This window comes from Syngnathus acus, chromosome 17 (assembly GCF_901709675.1).
Source record: "Syngnathus acus chromosome 17, fSynAcu1.2, whole genome shotgun sequence".
In the NCBI taxonomy this organism is placed as follows: domain Eukaryota; kingdom Metazoa; phylum Chordata; class Actinopteri; order Syngnathiformes; family Syngnathidae; genus Syngnathus; species Syngnathus acus.
In genome coordinates, this window is record NC_051102.1 from 8,596,297 (window position 1) to 8,614,066 (window position 17,770).

The 17,770-nt window shown below is 43.6% G+C and overlaps 2 long non-coding RNA genes across 2 annotated transcripts in view; one reads left to right on the top strand and one right to left on the bottom strand.

Moving 5' to 3' along the window:
* The window catches only part of LOC119137693, a 136,235-nt gene that overhangs the window by 89,894 nt on the left and 28,571 nt on the right, over nucleotides 1-17,770 (bottom strand). The gene's annotated exons all lie outside the window — the stretch shown is intronic.
* On the top strand, nucleotides 6,281-7,520 carry LOC119137692. Its single transcript, XR_005100985.1, has 3 exons — nucleotides 6,281-6,735; nucleotides 6,824-6,984; nucleotides 7,087-7,520. It is a non-coding gene; the product is annotated as an uncharacterized LOC119137692 (long non-coding RNA).

Here is a 17,770-nt window from a genome sequence, read left to right on the forward strand (position 1 = left end):
AGCAGCTCACTGAAGGTGACGCCTGCTCTGTATTACACTGACAATGACCTCCAATAGCACCTAAGCGGGATTTACGCTGCATGCTTTAAGTGAGAGCACAATTGGAATATGCAGAAAGAAAAACGGTCTGTCACAAGTTATGTTAGCATTAAGCTAACAGATGTTTATTCAAATATATGGATCGGTTGGGGAGAATGCTACAATTGTTTTGTTATTTTACGTTTCAGTTGTAAACTTCAGATGGAGATGGCGAACAACTTCAAGCAAGCACACTTGTTTGGACAACTGGAAAAGAGTGAGATTTCCAAGTAGCGTGTGTTAATGAAGAAGTTTATTCTAAGGGTTAACCGTGTTTTTTTCATTTTTACAAATGTGAACAACGAATGGGATAAGATGAAAGCAAATATCGTTTTGCATCCCTCCTTTCTGTCTGTGCATTTTCATTTTTTTGGGGTGGGGTCATTAAAAATGTGCCAATAAGCCGAGGGGAGGTGCTATCTGTGTCCTGCCCCCCCCCTCCCCCCACACACACACACAATTCGCAGTTTGCCTTTTATCCTGATAAATGTGCAAAGTTTGACGCAAGAATGTTTTTCTTTTTGCTCACCTTGATTTAGCATTTTTAAGGCTTTTATCAGTGGTGGGATGTTGTGATTTCACAGCCCGGAAGGCCCACGGTGGCTAGATATGCAAAGTAAACAACTACAATAAGGCATTTATGCATATGTGAGCCACTTGGCCCCATTTGAGTAAATATAGCACACTGGGCCACTCCACTTCCTGCTAAGTGCAGTCGAGTCAGGCTGAGCCATCTATTTAAAAGGAGATCTTTTTAAGATTTGTTTACTGTTTTAGAATAACTGGGGGATATTTCGGTGAAGTGTGTCACAATGAAGTCATCCTTCTCTCAAAAATATCAAATTTATGTGACGATACATGACGTGGTTCTGGAAGTAGAGTCAGCTGAATATCTAAAAATAAAAATAAAAAATTGGCTTTTTTCGAAAAGACTTTTTTTTTTCCCCAAAATAAACAGTGCTCTCTTACCAATACAAATATTAGGAATATAGGATTTTAACCTACAAAAAGATTGAAAAAAAATCTGTATAATTTATGCCTGAAAGCATTTTATTTTCCACACAATTATGACCCTAATTTGATGTTTTTGTATGCCATCTGAATAAAAATACAAAGCAAAACGAGGACCCCGTGCATAATCAAATTAAGTTGGCAAGAAGAGAGAAGGGAAAAGGCCCAGATTTTGTCAATCTCCACCATTGATTTAATTAACTGCAAATCTCACGCCGTGACCCCTGTAATCCTGTTTTTTTGCCTTTCTTCACCCGCTAAAAATTAAAGTTTAACTATAAATAGAGGTGGATAATGCAGTTGACCCAAGGGGTTAATTCTCTGGCTCTCGGAGGCCGGCGGGCCCCCGGAGGCCCTCGCCGCTCGCCCTCCTCGGGTTACATTACCGTGAACTGGAGAAGCAACGCAAGGAAATGAGTTCATATGGAGAAATGAAGCGAGGATTTGGTGCGCCCGGGCACCTTTGCAGCCACTCCAAAGATGAGAGGCCCGGGACGGGATGAGCCTAAGTCTCCGTTAAGACCCCTCGCTTTGACGCGTTCACGTCACGAGATTGCCAAAGAAAGGGAGAAACGGCAGAGCTCGGCATGAGACGATGTTTTCCGCTTCCCGCCGTGAAATGGCGCGCATTCTTGGCGTTTCATTGTTTCAATTAATAGCAGATGAAAAGACTCGTTGAGAGCAGTGTCCCCGAATGCCACGCCGACCTTTTGAATAATTGCGTCTTCACCAAAAGCCGCCAATGTTTTGCACGATCGCAAATGGTGAACATGAAAAGCGACAGATTAGCATTATATAGTAGCGCGCGGTGCCAGAATAAATATACACCTTATTTTAAGGGGGGGGGGGCCGAGCAGCTTCGGCATTAATCTTTCGACATTTGCTCGGCTAATCAAAATAGAGTTGTATAAATAGAAAAATGCCGCCTAAATACACATCCAGAAGTCAAAGAGCCGATGACGCGTCGGGGCCTATTTCATCACGGTGACAATCAGGAAAGTTGCCGCGTTTGTGATGTATGCAAGACGCTGAAAGATCACACTGCACGCATGCTCGCACAAACAAATACACGTGGCCGCTAAGTCAAACCGAGTCCGCCGTGAATGCACGCACACACAAAAAAAGGCAGCACTGATTGCCTGAGCAGCTGAGCTAAACTGCGGTCTGGAAAGTCCATTCAAAGAGCTACTGTGGTGGAGCTTCAGGGGTAAAAGTGCATCCTCTGGGCGGGGAGTTCTGGGAAAAAAAACCAAAACGCCACTGGAGGTTTGTTACTGCGGGCATCAAGTAACAATCCTTACAACAACAACAACAAAAGTCATGAGAGCAATCTTGTACTATTGAACATATTTAGTCCAGAAGACATCATCAACCACATGCTGCTTCACCAAGATATTCCTCGTATCACCTCGAGTAACTACGTTCCACTAGTAAGCTCAAAACGGCTAACTATTGTGGTAAACCGAGCACCCCCGATAATATCAACAACGGAGGAGAAGCAGATCATCTTTCCTGATTCCCTTCCAGTACACCGGGACAATTCAACTACCTATCTGTCCAATTAAATGACTTAGTGGCGCTAAAGCGGTAGCTCGGCTAAACTGTGCATGTAAATGTACGAGCAGATGCTCCTTAAGCTCTCCCTCGATGCTGCGTGTGCGTGTGCGTGCGTGCGTGGGTGTGTCTTTATTGGATTAAAATAAGAGAGCGTGTATGAACTGCATTTCCCCCCAAGGAGATCGATGCTCTTCTATTTGGACGCTTGATTGTTTGTGGCCTTCCTGACGCAAGTGGGAAACAAAATGCAGGAAAAGCAGCAAAGTGACGCACCAGCAATACCCTGCCAATGGAATTCAAAAGGACGCAGCTTTAACAGATAGTACATGTAAAAACCCCAAAAAATAAATAAATAACCGTTTATGGATGAAACCGTAATTTCTCAAGAATATCATTTAGTCACCTGTCCAATTATCCCGATCTAATAAATGCAAGAAATGCGCATTTTCAAAGCTATTTTTTCGATGTTCTTGTAAATAATGATTTACCTAATGCTAAATATGAATTAATAACAAGGCCCAGTCAAAAAGGCTTCATGTCGGAGCCTGTTTTCAAGCCTCCGCTACATCGTCGCCTCACGATAGTAAACAAACTTTTTTCCTGAGAGAAACTAACGAGCAAGTAAAGGAGCATTTTGCGCTCGCCCTCCTTCCTTTGAGCGTTTGCTCTCTGTGTGGCCTCAGAGGGAGCGGCACACACATCCTGCCTCTCAGTGTGATGCAAGGTCAGATGGTCAAAGTAAAGAAGCCAGCAGGAAGACTACAGTGTGTCCATCTGCTGACTTGTCCCGTTGAGAGATGTGCTGCATTGCGGGAGTTGTCATGAAGAAAGAAAGAAAAAAAAATGCTTTTATACCACCACAGATTTGCGACTTCCACAACTGGTCTTAATATTCATAACACAAAAAAAAAAAAATCCACCTGTTGCTGAACCTAACCCTTCGCTATATAAAATATAATTGTCATTGTATTAATATGATGAAAATCAAATTCAAAATCTGCCAAAAGAAAAAAATGTTTCAGTGCATCTTATAAAATAAAAATAAAAAAATTGACCAGTGTAATTGACATGGTGACTTTCACTTCTTCCAAAATTATTCTCTGTGAGAAGACTTCTACCCAAGTAGCACTCTCCGCTGCCCATTTGGGTTCCTCGGCACCTATCCTCTGCAGAGCTCAGCTGCACAGGAAGAGGAAGCAAGGAGGACATTTTCGTGTGAAGCGACACCTCGCCTTGTCTAACAACTAGTTTGCAAGCTGTGACGTGGGAGGACAGAGGAGGCCATGCCGGCCAGAGCTGTCCCCCCGTGAGCCCGCTTCGTCTCTGGAGACGGGGAACATTTCATTAAAGGCGTCAAGATTGGTACCAGACATTTGAAAATGTTCCCCCTGCCTGACCCCTCTCACCCTGGCAGAGGTCAAAGCAGCTTCTATCAATCCTGTGTGTGTTGAAAGAGACATGCTTTTGCAGGTGTGTGTGTGTATGTGTGTGTGTGCATGCGTGTGCTTCCCGTTGTATGTTAGCATTAAGCTAGCGGACTTATATAAGCCTAAATATTTATGAAAAACAGCTACAATTATTTTTGTGTGGAGATCTACGCCATCTGAGTTTTCTTTGAGTTTTCTTTATATTTGCAGAGACAAGTATTTGCGCCGTTGTGGGAGTGAGTCAAAGGAAGCGGAATGCTTCATTGTAACAATTTCAAAACGCTTCGTCGTTAATAAATGATTGAAGAGAGAAAACACTTTTGACGAGTTAAGGAAAAGCAGAACGGACGAGAAGGTGATACTGCTTGGATTGAGAAAATCCGCCATTTTGATTCAAGATGGAGGAACTTGACTGTAATTCACATTATGCGTACGTATCGCGGCGACTCGCTGTCTCCTTTGCTTTACTTTTAGTTCTGCATGAGCTACGTCTTTTAGCGCGTGTTCTCCGCACCTCTTTTCAGTTCGGCCCGCGTGTTGAAAGGATGCCTTCTTTGTCTGGCTCTTAAGTGAGATACACGTGGTCATAAATGGCAGCTCCTGTCAGCGGCATGAACTCTCCCGCCACCCTCGCCAGCGCACTGAAACGTAAAACTCGGTGTCGACGCGCTACAAATATTAGACCGCCGTTCTCACACGCAGCATTCCACAATACTGGACAAGGACCAAAAACATGCTTATCGACCGTATTAAGTCATGCGTTGTCGAATTTAGAGTTTTTGGGGCTTTTCCCACGCACTCGCCAACCCCATATTTAATTCGATCTCAATCAGCAAGTCCATATGTTGCAACTTTTTTTTTCAAAGCATGGGACTTATCAAGCTGTTCCATTAATCATGCTTGTCGCCAGCTCTCCCACTAGCGTCCAACAGACTCATTAGCTAACGCTGAAATGTGGTAGTCATAAATCCTGTCAGGGTGGGGGCGGGGGTGGTCGGTATGCGACAAGCATGGGAGAAATGACGGGCTAGAAGGAGGTGATACACCATAAGAAGACACAAGAGGAGGAGGAGGAGGCGAGGTGTCAACAAGCCGCGCCATCCAATCATCGGCGGAGTAGGTCGCTGGGCGATGGGACACTGACAGTGGGAGATGAATGGGAGGGAATTATCTACTCACTCGGCCAGATAATTGCTCCATTTGGCCCTGAGTTAGAGAATGGTTTCTAATTAGCTCCCTGCAGTCCCCTGGACCTTCACTCCTCCTCCTCCGACCCCCACACGCACCCTCCACAAAAAAGAAAACACCCTCACACATGGTGGGAGGTTTAACCAACTGGGCTGCTTTGATGACACCTGAAAAAAGTAACAAACTCCCGTGCCAGTTGGCAGTGCGTCTCATTGCGGTGATTTAAATATGCTCTAAAAGCAAAGAAAAAGTTCTGTGGAAAAGGTTTGGCACATTTGCATAAGTCCTGCTTGCCTTCGCTCTTGATGAAACGAAGACTTGGGAACAAGTCATGAATAAATGCATCAATATTTATAAATAAATACATATTTACTACATTGAAGGCATTCATTAATGTGGAAATATAAAAATACAGATTTTTTTTCAATATAAAAAATTGGTAGTTTACATATATGCACACAGACACACACACACACACGCACACACACACACACACACACACGTGTGTATATATATATATATATATATATATATATATATATATATAGTTATATTTGTCAAGCAAGAGATTATTGGCAAAGAACTGATATTTGTTTTTTATGGAAATCCATTTTATGCAAGTTTGGGTCCCAAATTTCAAGTGTAGATAACTTAATTTTAAGAACGCATATTTCACTTTTATTGCCACTTTAAATACTGGAATTTAAAAAACTTGAACCACCATTTGGGTAACTGTCACTTCACTTATGATAAAAGGTGACTGCAGCCCCCCTGATGCAGGGACTCGCCACTTTAAGTATCAGCCGACGCCATTTACAGATGAACTTGTGGAATTAGCATTGGGTTTATTTGCAGTTTGGCTTTCTCACTTGAAAGCTTTTGTACTCCGGCCCGCTGTTTGTTGAGCTGCGGGTTAATCTGTACGAATCGATGCGTTGGCCAGCTCATACGGGTTTAACCTTTGGAAAGATGGTTGATTTTGAAGCACGAATGATTCGGATACCTCGCCTGACCTAGAAACGGTACTGAAATAAAGTTGCGCCCGTATCAAAGATCAAATAGGTGGCAGCAGGGCAGATAAGAGCAGTGAAAGGCGGTGACAGCTTTAGTGCACATGCCTGTAGCCCCACCCCCCCAACAGGGTCCTGAATAGGGACCCCTGACATTTGGAAGCCCACGAGAGCGGCCTGAGTCTGGGCGGGCCGTTGGGGTTGAGTGGGGTTAAAGTGGGTGATGATGGCTGGCCAGATTGCTGAGGACGGAACATATTGCCAACACCAAACTGCAGGGGCTACATTAAAAAAAAATGCAAACAAGAATTTTTTTCTGGATTTGTACGGTCGAGAGGTGCGGCTGAGCGGCTTAAATATTTTGCGTGCGAGATAACCATTAGCCTCAGAGACACCTTAGCAGTTCAAACAATCACAGAGGCTTCATCTGTTCATGGATTTCACCACGCCAGGCAGGATTTCAGGTTCATATCTGCAGATTTGTGGAATTCCATCTCCTCTATCAAGTGTTTGTTTGAAGTCATTCGAGATATCCCTCTTATGCGACCACAGGCACAGAGAGTCCAGGAGAAACTGCACTGGCAATAATGGGAAAGGCGTCCTGGGAAAATAAACGGCAGGCAATGATCCCTGAATGCAACAGAATCCTTTGGACAAACCTCCAAAGTGTGACAGATTTCATACGCGGGCTGACCTTGACAATAATGTTTCAGGTAGTGTAGAATGGAACTTCACTAAATTGCAGCTCCTAGTTCATGCCCCGGCTATATTGCATATTTTGAAATGATCAGGGGGGGTTTTATGGCTTTTTACAGTCCACAGCCGTGTCCGGTTTACAAGTTGCTGACCTTCTCAGTAGTACCACATGGTGGAGCCAGGAAGAATACTGCAGAAGTTGCCACATCATTAGGAACAAGAGGAGGATGCCTCTTCAATGTCATACAGTTATGTCATATGTTTTATTTCAATATTCATTTTTGAATAAATAGGTCTAATTATTGCTATATGATGTTTTTTGCGTGCGTTCAAGTAGCAGTTGTTTGAAGGTTTATAATTAGCCGAATGCTATGCTAATTTTAGCAGCCCTATGGCCTTTCAGACATTTATTAAATGGGCTGTTATTGACATTTTGGTGTGAGAGCATGAGAACAGGTGCTTAGGAATACTTTAAAAAGTGTGTTTTGACCGGTTTAAGTGTATTTTAATATGTGAAGTATATGGGATTTGTAAAACTTTTTGAAAAAATCTAGATGGCCTCAATGTGGCTGATTTTTCTTCAGGGTCTGGAAAGTATAACGCGATAAACGGGGGTTTGCTGTACATGTATATACGCACACGCGCTCACGCACGCACTACAGTTTTGGTCCAAGGCCACGGCTACATGACACCAAGACATTAGTCATTAGCTTTATTTGACAGGCAGGGATTTATCCCTCTGCGTTAAATCACAATCGAGCATAAAAGTTCACCCGTGACATGTGTCTTGTTAGCTAGCATTGACTCTCACGCGGACGCTTCCAATCGGACTACAATATAACACGGGCGCGGCGGCATAAATCAGGCGGTAACGCCGGCGTTGGCGAGTTGAGAATGTGTCACGCGTCACCTCTGGGAGAAACGAGTATAGCAGAGCTCAGCAAAGTGCACAGCGCTGATAAAGCTGGATTGTCTGGCCGTAATCAGAGCCAGATGTGGTCAGGCCCTCGCCATGGTGGTCCCACCACATCTGCTGTGTCGGAGGGAGGGTGGGCGGGGGGTAGACGAAGAGGGGGGGCGGGGCCACAGCTGGATGACCTCTGACCCAGAGGAGGGAACCACGAGCCAAGGCTGACAGCTGCCATGGACGAGGCAGGCGACCCGCTATCATCTCCTTCACTCGTGTGCTTTACGACGCAGACGCTCTGCTCAACTCATCCACTTTCCTTTTTTTTCCTTTTTTTTTTTTTCACCTAGCACGCGTGTATTTTGTTCCAGCGCTCACAGGTCGGCTTTTTTTTTTGCTGAAAGGAGGAAAAACGCAAACATCTGTTGCTCACTGGAATTTTCATATTGTGTAGATTTGATGATAAAAGCGCACAGTCAGCATGTTTATCGCTACTATTTCCATTTTTGTTTGCGCTGCCTTTTTTTTTTTCCCGGCCTTTTCCAAGATTGGTCTCAAAAAATGTCAAAAAGGCCATGATGGCGGCAGGTAAAGTGCGTTATTTAAACGTTCACGATTAACCCAGAGGCTCGCTCACAGCCTGGTGATGGACAGCCTTGTGGTTGAGGCTGGCCCCGGGCTATTAGTAGATCATTGGAGGAGTTACTTTTCCCGTCACGTCCTCCACTTTCCTTTAGGTGGGGGGGAGTGGGGGGTATTGATGCGATTCAGCTGTTAAACTGGGAAAAGAAGATCTCTGCTGAGGTTAGACATTTACTCAGATTTCACTCAACGGCTTCAGTTCGAAGGCTTCACCTATCTAGGCTTGTCGTATGTGTGCGTTATTTGTTACGAAAAGATTACAGTGACAATAAAGGACTGAACTGAGAGAATTGTAGTTTTGTTCCTGGATTCCAAACCAAAATACACAAGCTCCACTGATTATAGTGCATATTGCCCGAGTGGGACTTTTTGAACTGAAATGGATCGGCCTCCAGTTGAACAGATGCCTTGACACAGATTACGTCGTCCTCCTTTTGCATGTATCCGATTTCTATCGTGCTTGTCCTCATTAGTCCGTTGGTTCATCCACAAATATAGACAATTGATAGTCTCCAGTGAAACTAACTTGCGTGTTTTTGGAATGCGGGAGGAAGGTGGAGTACCTTGCAGAAAACATGCAAACTCCCCAGAGGCCGGCCGGATCACAAAAAAACTTAATCTTGTACTATTTAGATATGGAACTATTTTTCAGATGTAGGCTCAATTATCGTCAACCAGAGAGAGCAAATACTGAAGCCATTTTTAGTAGATTAACGAACCAACTCACCATATGAGAAACTGCAGTAATGCTACAAAGAAATAACTGCAGAACTCCCTTGAACTTAATTGCTAACCAAAACAGCAGCACTTACGACATAGAAAGTTACTGGTGGGGTTTACACACAAACACAAAACAACCACAATGTCCATTCTAACCCTGTTGCTAACCAAAACAGCAACACCTACCAAGCCATTTAGCTAATCTGTAAATTAAGTATCAAGTTGTCCTGGCTATTGCTGGCATTTTGATGATGTGGATGATTATAAAACAAATAAACATCTCTCCCCTAACAAGCTGATTTTAAGAAACTTGTTATGTCTTGTTTTAGCATTTTACATTCCAGTCTGCATTATGGGTAGGTTTTATGTTTCATAGGCGCACCTACTACGTTAGGCACTGTCCATTAACATCACATTCATTGCATATCTGTACTCTTGATGGATCCGGAGGGAGGGGTCGAGCCACACTTAACTCCCTGGACGTCAGAGCCGCCCGGTGCCGCGAACGACGCACCTTCTTTTGCACTCGACGATGGAGCCGCCATGAAAAAAAGACATTCATCTGTCCTCACGAGCTCTAAGACGAATGAGGCGCTGCGTGAGCTATGCTTCAGGTGCCTCATATTTTCTCCTGGGCGCCCCCCCTCACCCCCTCCCATTTTACTACAGCGGAGGTATGCATTTATCAAGAGGGAGGGACTTAAATCATTGCTCACAGCCAAGCTTGGAGGTTGGAATGCCAAGGCTGATATGGCTGAATACACTTGTGAGCGGGACGCTCGTTTCGCATTGTCTCGTTTGAATTTTGGACAAATTGTTTGTGCATTCCTGTAGTTTCGTAATCAGCGAAACCTAAAAGGAACACAAGGTCGAGCTGTATTTAGAAACAATCAAAAATGGAAAATTTATGAGCCATTCCATTGTCAAAGTGTCACAATCAAAAATTTCCTGACTTATTTTAACATTCAGTCAAACAAGCGCAAAAGTCAACCACTGTGTAAAAAAAAATGAGCAAAACTACTTTCCATTTGCAAATTAAGAATTTTCAAAGCCACATTATTTGACGTAGTCCACAAAAGTAAATCCTGTGTTTTAATCGAACATGTTTCTTGCTAACACTTCTATCAAAATAGCTAATTGTCTTCACTTATTCAAGTTGCAGTATCAATAGGATATTTTATTACCCAACCAAAATCAAGTTATCAAAATTATTTTTCCAGAAAACATCCGTGGGATTGTGCGACTTCAGTAGCGTTCAACTCTGTATTACAAATAGCCAAAATGGCGCTCCATAAATCTTTACCTTTGGACGCGGCTTCTAAGAACGAGCGACGCATGCAAAATTTGTGCAAAATTCCTTATGTAAGAACTACAACACCCTAGACCGCGGTAAAAGAAACGGGGGGCCGCAGATAGGGAGCACGGAGGCCCCTCCTTCCCAGCTCAGGCATTTCCTTCTGGGATATTCCCCTCTTGTGACCTCAGAGGAGAAGCGGGAGAGGAAAAAGTGAGCGAGTCGAGCCGGCGGGGTCCGTCGGAGCCGGCCCCGGCGTAAGGGAGAGTAAGCGAGCCGGGGTGACCTTTGACGGATGCGAGTGACAAGCCGTCGCTTCTGGATGACTCGACGAGGAGCGGCTGGAAAGAGGCCCCCGTTTCTATTGTTCTGCGCGTGACGTGGCCCGCCACGCTTCGGCGAGGGCAGGTGCTTGAGGGTGTCAAAATAGGAAGAAGGGCGGACAGGCTTGGCTGCCGTCCATGCTCCTTTGACACATGACAAAAAGACAAACACTCTCACCTCATTGCACAAAAGAGTGAGATCGGGTGAGGCGGCGTGGTGCCCGAGTGGTTAGCATGTCTGCTACATGTTTTTGTTAATATGTCTGTTAGCTTCTAGCTAACTTTTTATTTCTAGTCGACGAAACAGATAGGTCATCAAATCTTTCTCTCAATAGTTCACAGTCTCACACTAAATGATGAGTCCAAAGGAATTTGGAACCGATCACCAATCGGCGATAAAATGAAAAGACATAACATTGTGCGTTTGCTGCTGTGTAATTAGCTTGATTTGTATCAGTGTTCCAGGAACTTTTTGGCTGAGAAACTAATGAACAGTTCCTTGTGATTTGGTGTGAAAACGCCTTCTTGAGAACCATCAAGCACTCTTGAGCCAAAGTGTTATCAAAGCCCCGAGTGATTACTTTCCACGAGATTTTCCTGTCAGGATGTTATGAATGTCTCGGCGTTCGCTGGTGGCTGATAAATGGCATCGCTTTTCTGCGCTGATGTCATCCAGCAGCCACCGCTTCCCCTCCAAGCTGGAGTGCGAACGCGGCCCGATTCAGCGACGGTCGCGTTCGGCATAACCCCGGAGCACATTTCTGCACGGAAGCAATAGGATCCATCACCATTACGCTGCCTATGAGGCTCATTATTGCCGTAATATTGATCATTCTTCATCCCGAGCATGAGGGCGGAATGTATTTGTACTGGCAGCAAAAAAGGCTTCCACCGCGCTATCGCAGGCCGCAGCATTATATTAGCCGTTCTCTCCACGCTTTGTTTGCTTTCACGGCGTGTTCAGCCATCACTCAGCAAATAGACGATCGGGGTACGACTTCCTGCGGCGCAAAGTGAGCCGTGGAATGTTAGACTCATCGCAGCTGCGTGCGGGACGGCCAACGGAGATGTGTCACGTCGCTCGACGTAGCCAAGGGGAGGTCTGTCGGGTTTTTCGGGTCTCCGCCGTAGAGTCGTACGTATGTATGTTCGCTCGACACGATGGAACGAAACTGTACACCCGCGCTAATGTAACGTAGCGACCGAACGAGCCAATACTCATTTCTGGTTAATATCCGTTGCGTTTCAGAGGAAGTTTGTAATTACGCTGGAATTACAGCCGACTTCCAGGTTGCTGTAATTTTCAAAACGTGCTTTGAACTATGACATGCTTTAAGAACTGTACGGGTGAGCTCTCAACTCATATTTGGACATTCTTAAGTGTCATTACTATAGAGGGAAGGAAACTACTGGAACGTACAGACGGAATCTCAGGAAGTTATAAAGCCTTATTACTGCAGGGCAAGAAAAAATATCTTTAGTCACAGATGGGCAATTGGAAAAAAAAAATACTTTTTTGTGATTTTCTTTTATAAAAAGAAAAAAGAAATCTGACTATGTTAATCCTGTTTGCTAAACTGCAATTATGAGGCGTCGACTAGTTTAAGTTGTAATATCACCCATCACCACTAGATGGCAGACATGGCTTAGTTGTACTTGGTATGCTGCTCTATCTACGTGAGTAGGCCTAATTATACTTTTTTACAGATTTGGAATGATATTAAGCACAAACGTTGACTCAGTAATTGTTTGTTTTTTTTGGCAAAATAAGAATGCACAAATCATTTTTTGCACCTAATATTTGTGTCTTACTTTAGCAGCCTTGTCTGTATGGTCATTTTTGATATGTGGTTATTTTGTTGTTCACATCAAACCCTTTTGTTGCTTTGTTGTTGTGTCAGAATATTGGCTCTTCTATATAGCCAAAAACCTGCTTCATAAATCTCTCCATTGGGAAGGATTCCATTCCATTTTAATGTGCCTTGATGAATAGCGCCTGAAAAAGCAATCCAGTCAGATGCCCGCTTTCATTGCCAGCCACTTCCAGCGCATGCAAAGTTCGTTTTTGTGTCAGTCACACTAAAGGCCGAACAGCAAGCGAGCCTGCGGGTGATTGTTCCCGGACCTCAGCGTTGACGGACAACGCCGCCGATTGGCTTGCACTTCCTGTCGAGACCCAGACAGCCCGCTTCTCCGCTCTTATCATGCGCGTCACTGAGCCGGGGGGGGGGGGGGGGGGGGGAAAGAAGGGGAAGTCGGGGGAGTATTAAGAGCAAGAAGAGGGGTTTTCCTTCATGCTCTTTGCCTTGACATGGGGCCAACATTCAGTTGGAGATGATGAGTGAAGAAGCTGCACGTTACTTTTAAGTATGTGCATTATTTGCAACAGAGGTGGAAGATAAAACGTTTTTTTTTTTATATATTACTTATGACTCTCTTTCTCCCTGTTAGGGCACGACAGGAGAGATTGTTGTTGCTGATAAGATAAGAATGTAGCAGCAGTCTACTCTGGTTGCTGGTGCAGGAGCAGGAGGAGGAAATGCCTATCTGATGGCATTTTCAAATTGGATTTTGAATGCTCAGACGGGGGAAGGAGAAAACCAGCGACACGTTCGACATCTCCAATCGTGGGAGTTGGGTTGCCTTTAATGGCCTGATTGTGTTATAAACAACAAATGATGATCGAGCTTTTAGCAGATGATGTCAACTTTAAAAAGACTACAGGGAATGCGTTGATAATATAGCATTCCAAAAAAATCACATCATTTCATCGTGGAATAAAAGCCAATTGTCAATTAATTGAGCTCAAATGTTGTCAGTTTAATGTTCGATGTGAGTTCAGCTAGGTTTTTGTTTTCTTCTTTTCAAGGTGGAGAATGTCTTTTTTAGTGTAGGACAACTCTTGTGGTCATATTTGGAATAATGGAATATATTATACTGGTCATCAATTTCAGTTGTTTTTTTATTTTTTTTTATTTTGCGCTGATCTCAAATTTGCCCTTGTTCTTTTTCTAGCACATCAAATTTTTATAATAATAATAATAATATGTAATATCCTACGTATCTCTTATTTAGTCATATTTATGAAAATTAAGGGTTATGTTCAGAAGTATTTTTTCTGAAATAGCTAGAAAAATGCATACTAAAATTTGTATTGCGTAATGTTCTACAGGGTCAAACTGGGAAAAAAAAGATAATAAATCTCTAATACCTAATGTGCTGGAAAAAAAGTCAGGTTTCTGGGCACATTAAGTCATTTCTGATTAAATGTTTGCTGTTGACCAGTGTTATTGAGCACCTTCGTGTTAAGCTGGTATCACATACTTAAGGGCTGGGCGATCGCATCTCCAGATTAATCATCTAATTGCTCTGCACTAAATAAGTCATTCAGTCAAAATAAAACTATACACCCGAGATGTCTTTTTTGCCAGAAAAGTCATGTTTGGAAACATTTCCAACAGCCCAAGACTAAATTAAATGTGACCCTTGTGGGATTTTTTTTTTTTTTTGTCCGCATTAAAAAGCCTGCTTGTCGTGAGCAAGTTTACCTCATGCCATGAAGTCAGCCGTCTGTGGTCGGCAGCTAAAAACTGGCCAGCAAGGTCAAGAGCAGATTATTTGTTTAAAGATTTGGATTCATTTGGAATGAAACAGTCCAACAAAACCAAATGACATGAGCAGAAAAGTGCTCCGTCTTGGCTTGAAACGTACAAATGTAGACTAGATTTTAGAGCACCTAAAAGCAGGTCTAAGTTGTGGCGCGGGTGTTCTAACAATTTGGGTAGATTTGATCGAGGTGCAGATGGACAGATTCTGACCTCATTATATCTTAAAAATATTTAAATATTGCCCCCCAACCACTGTAATAGTTTTGCTAGCGTGATTGACTCCAATGTGTTCCACCTTCTGTCTCTTCATTTTGGAGGGGGATGCTGGTGGCTCCACGACAACCCTGTTTATTTTGATTCAGCCGTCGGGGGAAGCGAGCCCGCGAATGGTTCCCTAGCGCTTTCATGTGCGACCATGCGGCCTGCCCGACGCAGTTGGGCCTTCTCTGTTATGAGCAGAGCGTAAACAAAGCATTAAGTCATCGTAAATCACGGCCCAATGGACGAGGGCGGCGGAGATGGCAGCTCAAGCAGCTCCTCCGCTCCTCCTTCGGTCCCAATGTGTAAGATGATTATTCAAATTGCAGCCCAATTAAGATAATGCTAAATGACTTTCCCCGTCTCCCACTTTGATGTGCGAGGGGGATTTTTCTGCACTCTCCGGTGGAGGGAGCGGCGGCTTGAAAGGAGCGAGGGAGGCCGGGCAGGAAGACAATTGCCCTGAGCTCAGAGCTTTGATGTCGGGAGCGTTGCGTGTACATTTGATTGGAAACGTGCCTGATTGCTTCTGTGAGATTCATTTTCGACAAAGCCTCATTTCCAAAAGTGAACGCTACATCTCATTTGCTGCACCATGCAGACGACGTGAACTTTTGGCTGAACGAGTCGAGGTTGTGCGTGCTGCGTTTGCACTCTTGGTGAACTCATCTGGACCCTGAATGCTGAAATATTGGGGGGGGGGGGGTTTGTCCTCGTCTTGTGGTGCATCTCGTTTCCACGTCCAATCAGTGGAACTGGATCTGTTTCCTACCGTGTATGGCAAGCGGCACAACACCCGTTGGGATTTTTTTTTTTTTTTTTTTTATCCACCTGAAGGCCTTTGGAAAGATCATGGGAAATTTCGGCCTACTCTCTTAATGCTTCACTCACCGGTTAGATTCAACATATTGTTGTCAATGTATGACTTTTTTTTTTTTTTTTGTTAGACTGTTTCTGAGATGGTGAATTTTTGTATTTTGTATATAATTTCAGACTAAATGGTTATGGGAACACCTGACTGAATTTTATTAAAGAAAAGGAAGGGGGGGGGGGGGGGAATAGCAGGACATGACAGTTTGGCAGCACAGCAACATGCTTACATGAGAGTGAAGCTTTTTTTTCCGAGAGGTCAATCTCATAAAAAAAATCCTCTTTCAATGTGGGATTTTTCTCTTTGACGAACGTTAGCGCTCAGCTCAGCCATCGAGACTCCTTTTGTCTCAGTTCACGTATTTGCCCGACCGGTCTCTGTAAACACAATGGCAAAGAAACATCAGAGGGCCTGTGCACCGGGGATGTTTACATGAGCCGAGAGCCTGGAGATGGAACAGAGATACCAGTGGCGATCTGCGGAGGGTCGGGGGGGGCTCTGAAAACACCATCTGGCCACCTCACACCTGCACGCCTCATGAGAAGTGAAGTTCATGTTATGCTCTTTGAAAGCGAGATACTCACATGCACATTTGTAACATTAAGTGATTTGGTGTTCTGTAGGCAGACCTTTCATGAATTTGATTATGAGAAGGAACATTTTCAAATTTAGCCTTATTTTCGGTCAATTTGGCGTCTTTTGTGTTCCCCTTTCTAATGTTTGTTATTGTACAAATGCTCATTACAATGCAATCAAGCAAAAATATATATAAAACTAAATATGTTAACTGGCCGTCGGAAGGGAAGATTTTCATCTGTGTGTGTGTGTGGGGGGGGGGTCAAAGGTCACATTGTCCATTGACCCAAGATGACAAGTGATATTTGAGAGTGACTCAAAGGCCACTGCTGCATAAAACAAACTTTTTATTAGGGAATAACAAAAGCTTTGCAGGATGTAGTCCGAGCCAGAGCTATATCGCACACGTTTGCTTGAAAACACACACACACACTATTGTCAGAAGTGCACATAGTTCAGAAGCATGTTGTTACGATTAAAATGCTAAGCGTCCCTATCGATCTGCTATCAGATAGATGAAGAACAGCTGAGTAAGATCGCAACTCGCTATGATGCCTGCTCAAGTTTCCCGATTCAAACGATATCAGGTCAATACACACACCGTCGGTTATCAGATGGGAATACGGGGATAGAAATTCTAATATTGTGAAAACATTTTTATTCTGTGGTACTGCTTCACTTTCACAAGGGAAACAACCCGAGTGGGTTTTCCCCATCAGGCACCTTGAATGCAGTTTTTTTTTTCATCTATAAGCCACATGACGAACTGAAAACTAAATACTTTTTTTACATGACATGATATTTTGTAGCAATATTGGTAAAGAAATTCCAACCCATGTCAACACCTCGCTGAATACAATGCGACTCGGGCTGCAACAGAAAAAAAACAATTTTTGATTGAAAAGATGCAATCGTTTGAAAAATACCCAGAAAACGTATTGAATCGTCTTTTAATGGAGGAATATATCCGAGAGGGAAATTGCACATTTATAATATCGACAAGATCAATTCAAATGTACGGAAAATGATAATAAAAAAATTGCATCATACTCTGTCAAACTGAGCCCTACCATATTAAATGGAATCAGAATCGCTCCAACTGGAACCGCATCGAATCGTTCCATCGCATCGTCACACTCCTACATGTTATTCAATATTATCGGAAAGGATGCAATACTAGATGAGCAAATACATATAATATAAATAAATACTAGAGGATGTGATGCCATGTGACCGGAGAGGCTATCTGGCCGAATAGCTAGAGTCCAAATAAATACGATACCAATAGGAAACAACACAGCTAGATGACGAAGATACGATACAACCGCACAAGCTAGGCTACCACGCAACAATATCGACAAATTATCTGCTGTCAATACACCAGCGAATAATATATTTAGTGGGTGTCGTCAGCGTCTGCCTCATTCTTTCTCATTCAACAACCACAAACTGTCATGTGACTTTCCGAATTCAAGCGAAGAGCCGCTGGAGTGGGAAATAATTGAAGAGTTCGTCTGTTGTAGACATCACACACTTCAAGAAGGGGGGGGGGATTTTGTAATTGGCGTAGTGGTGCAAGAGGCTGCTACTGCCAGTAACTTATT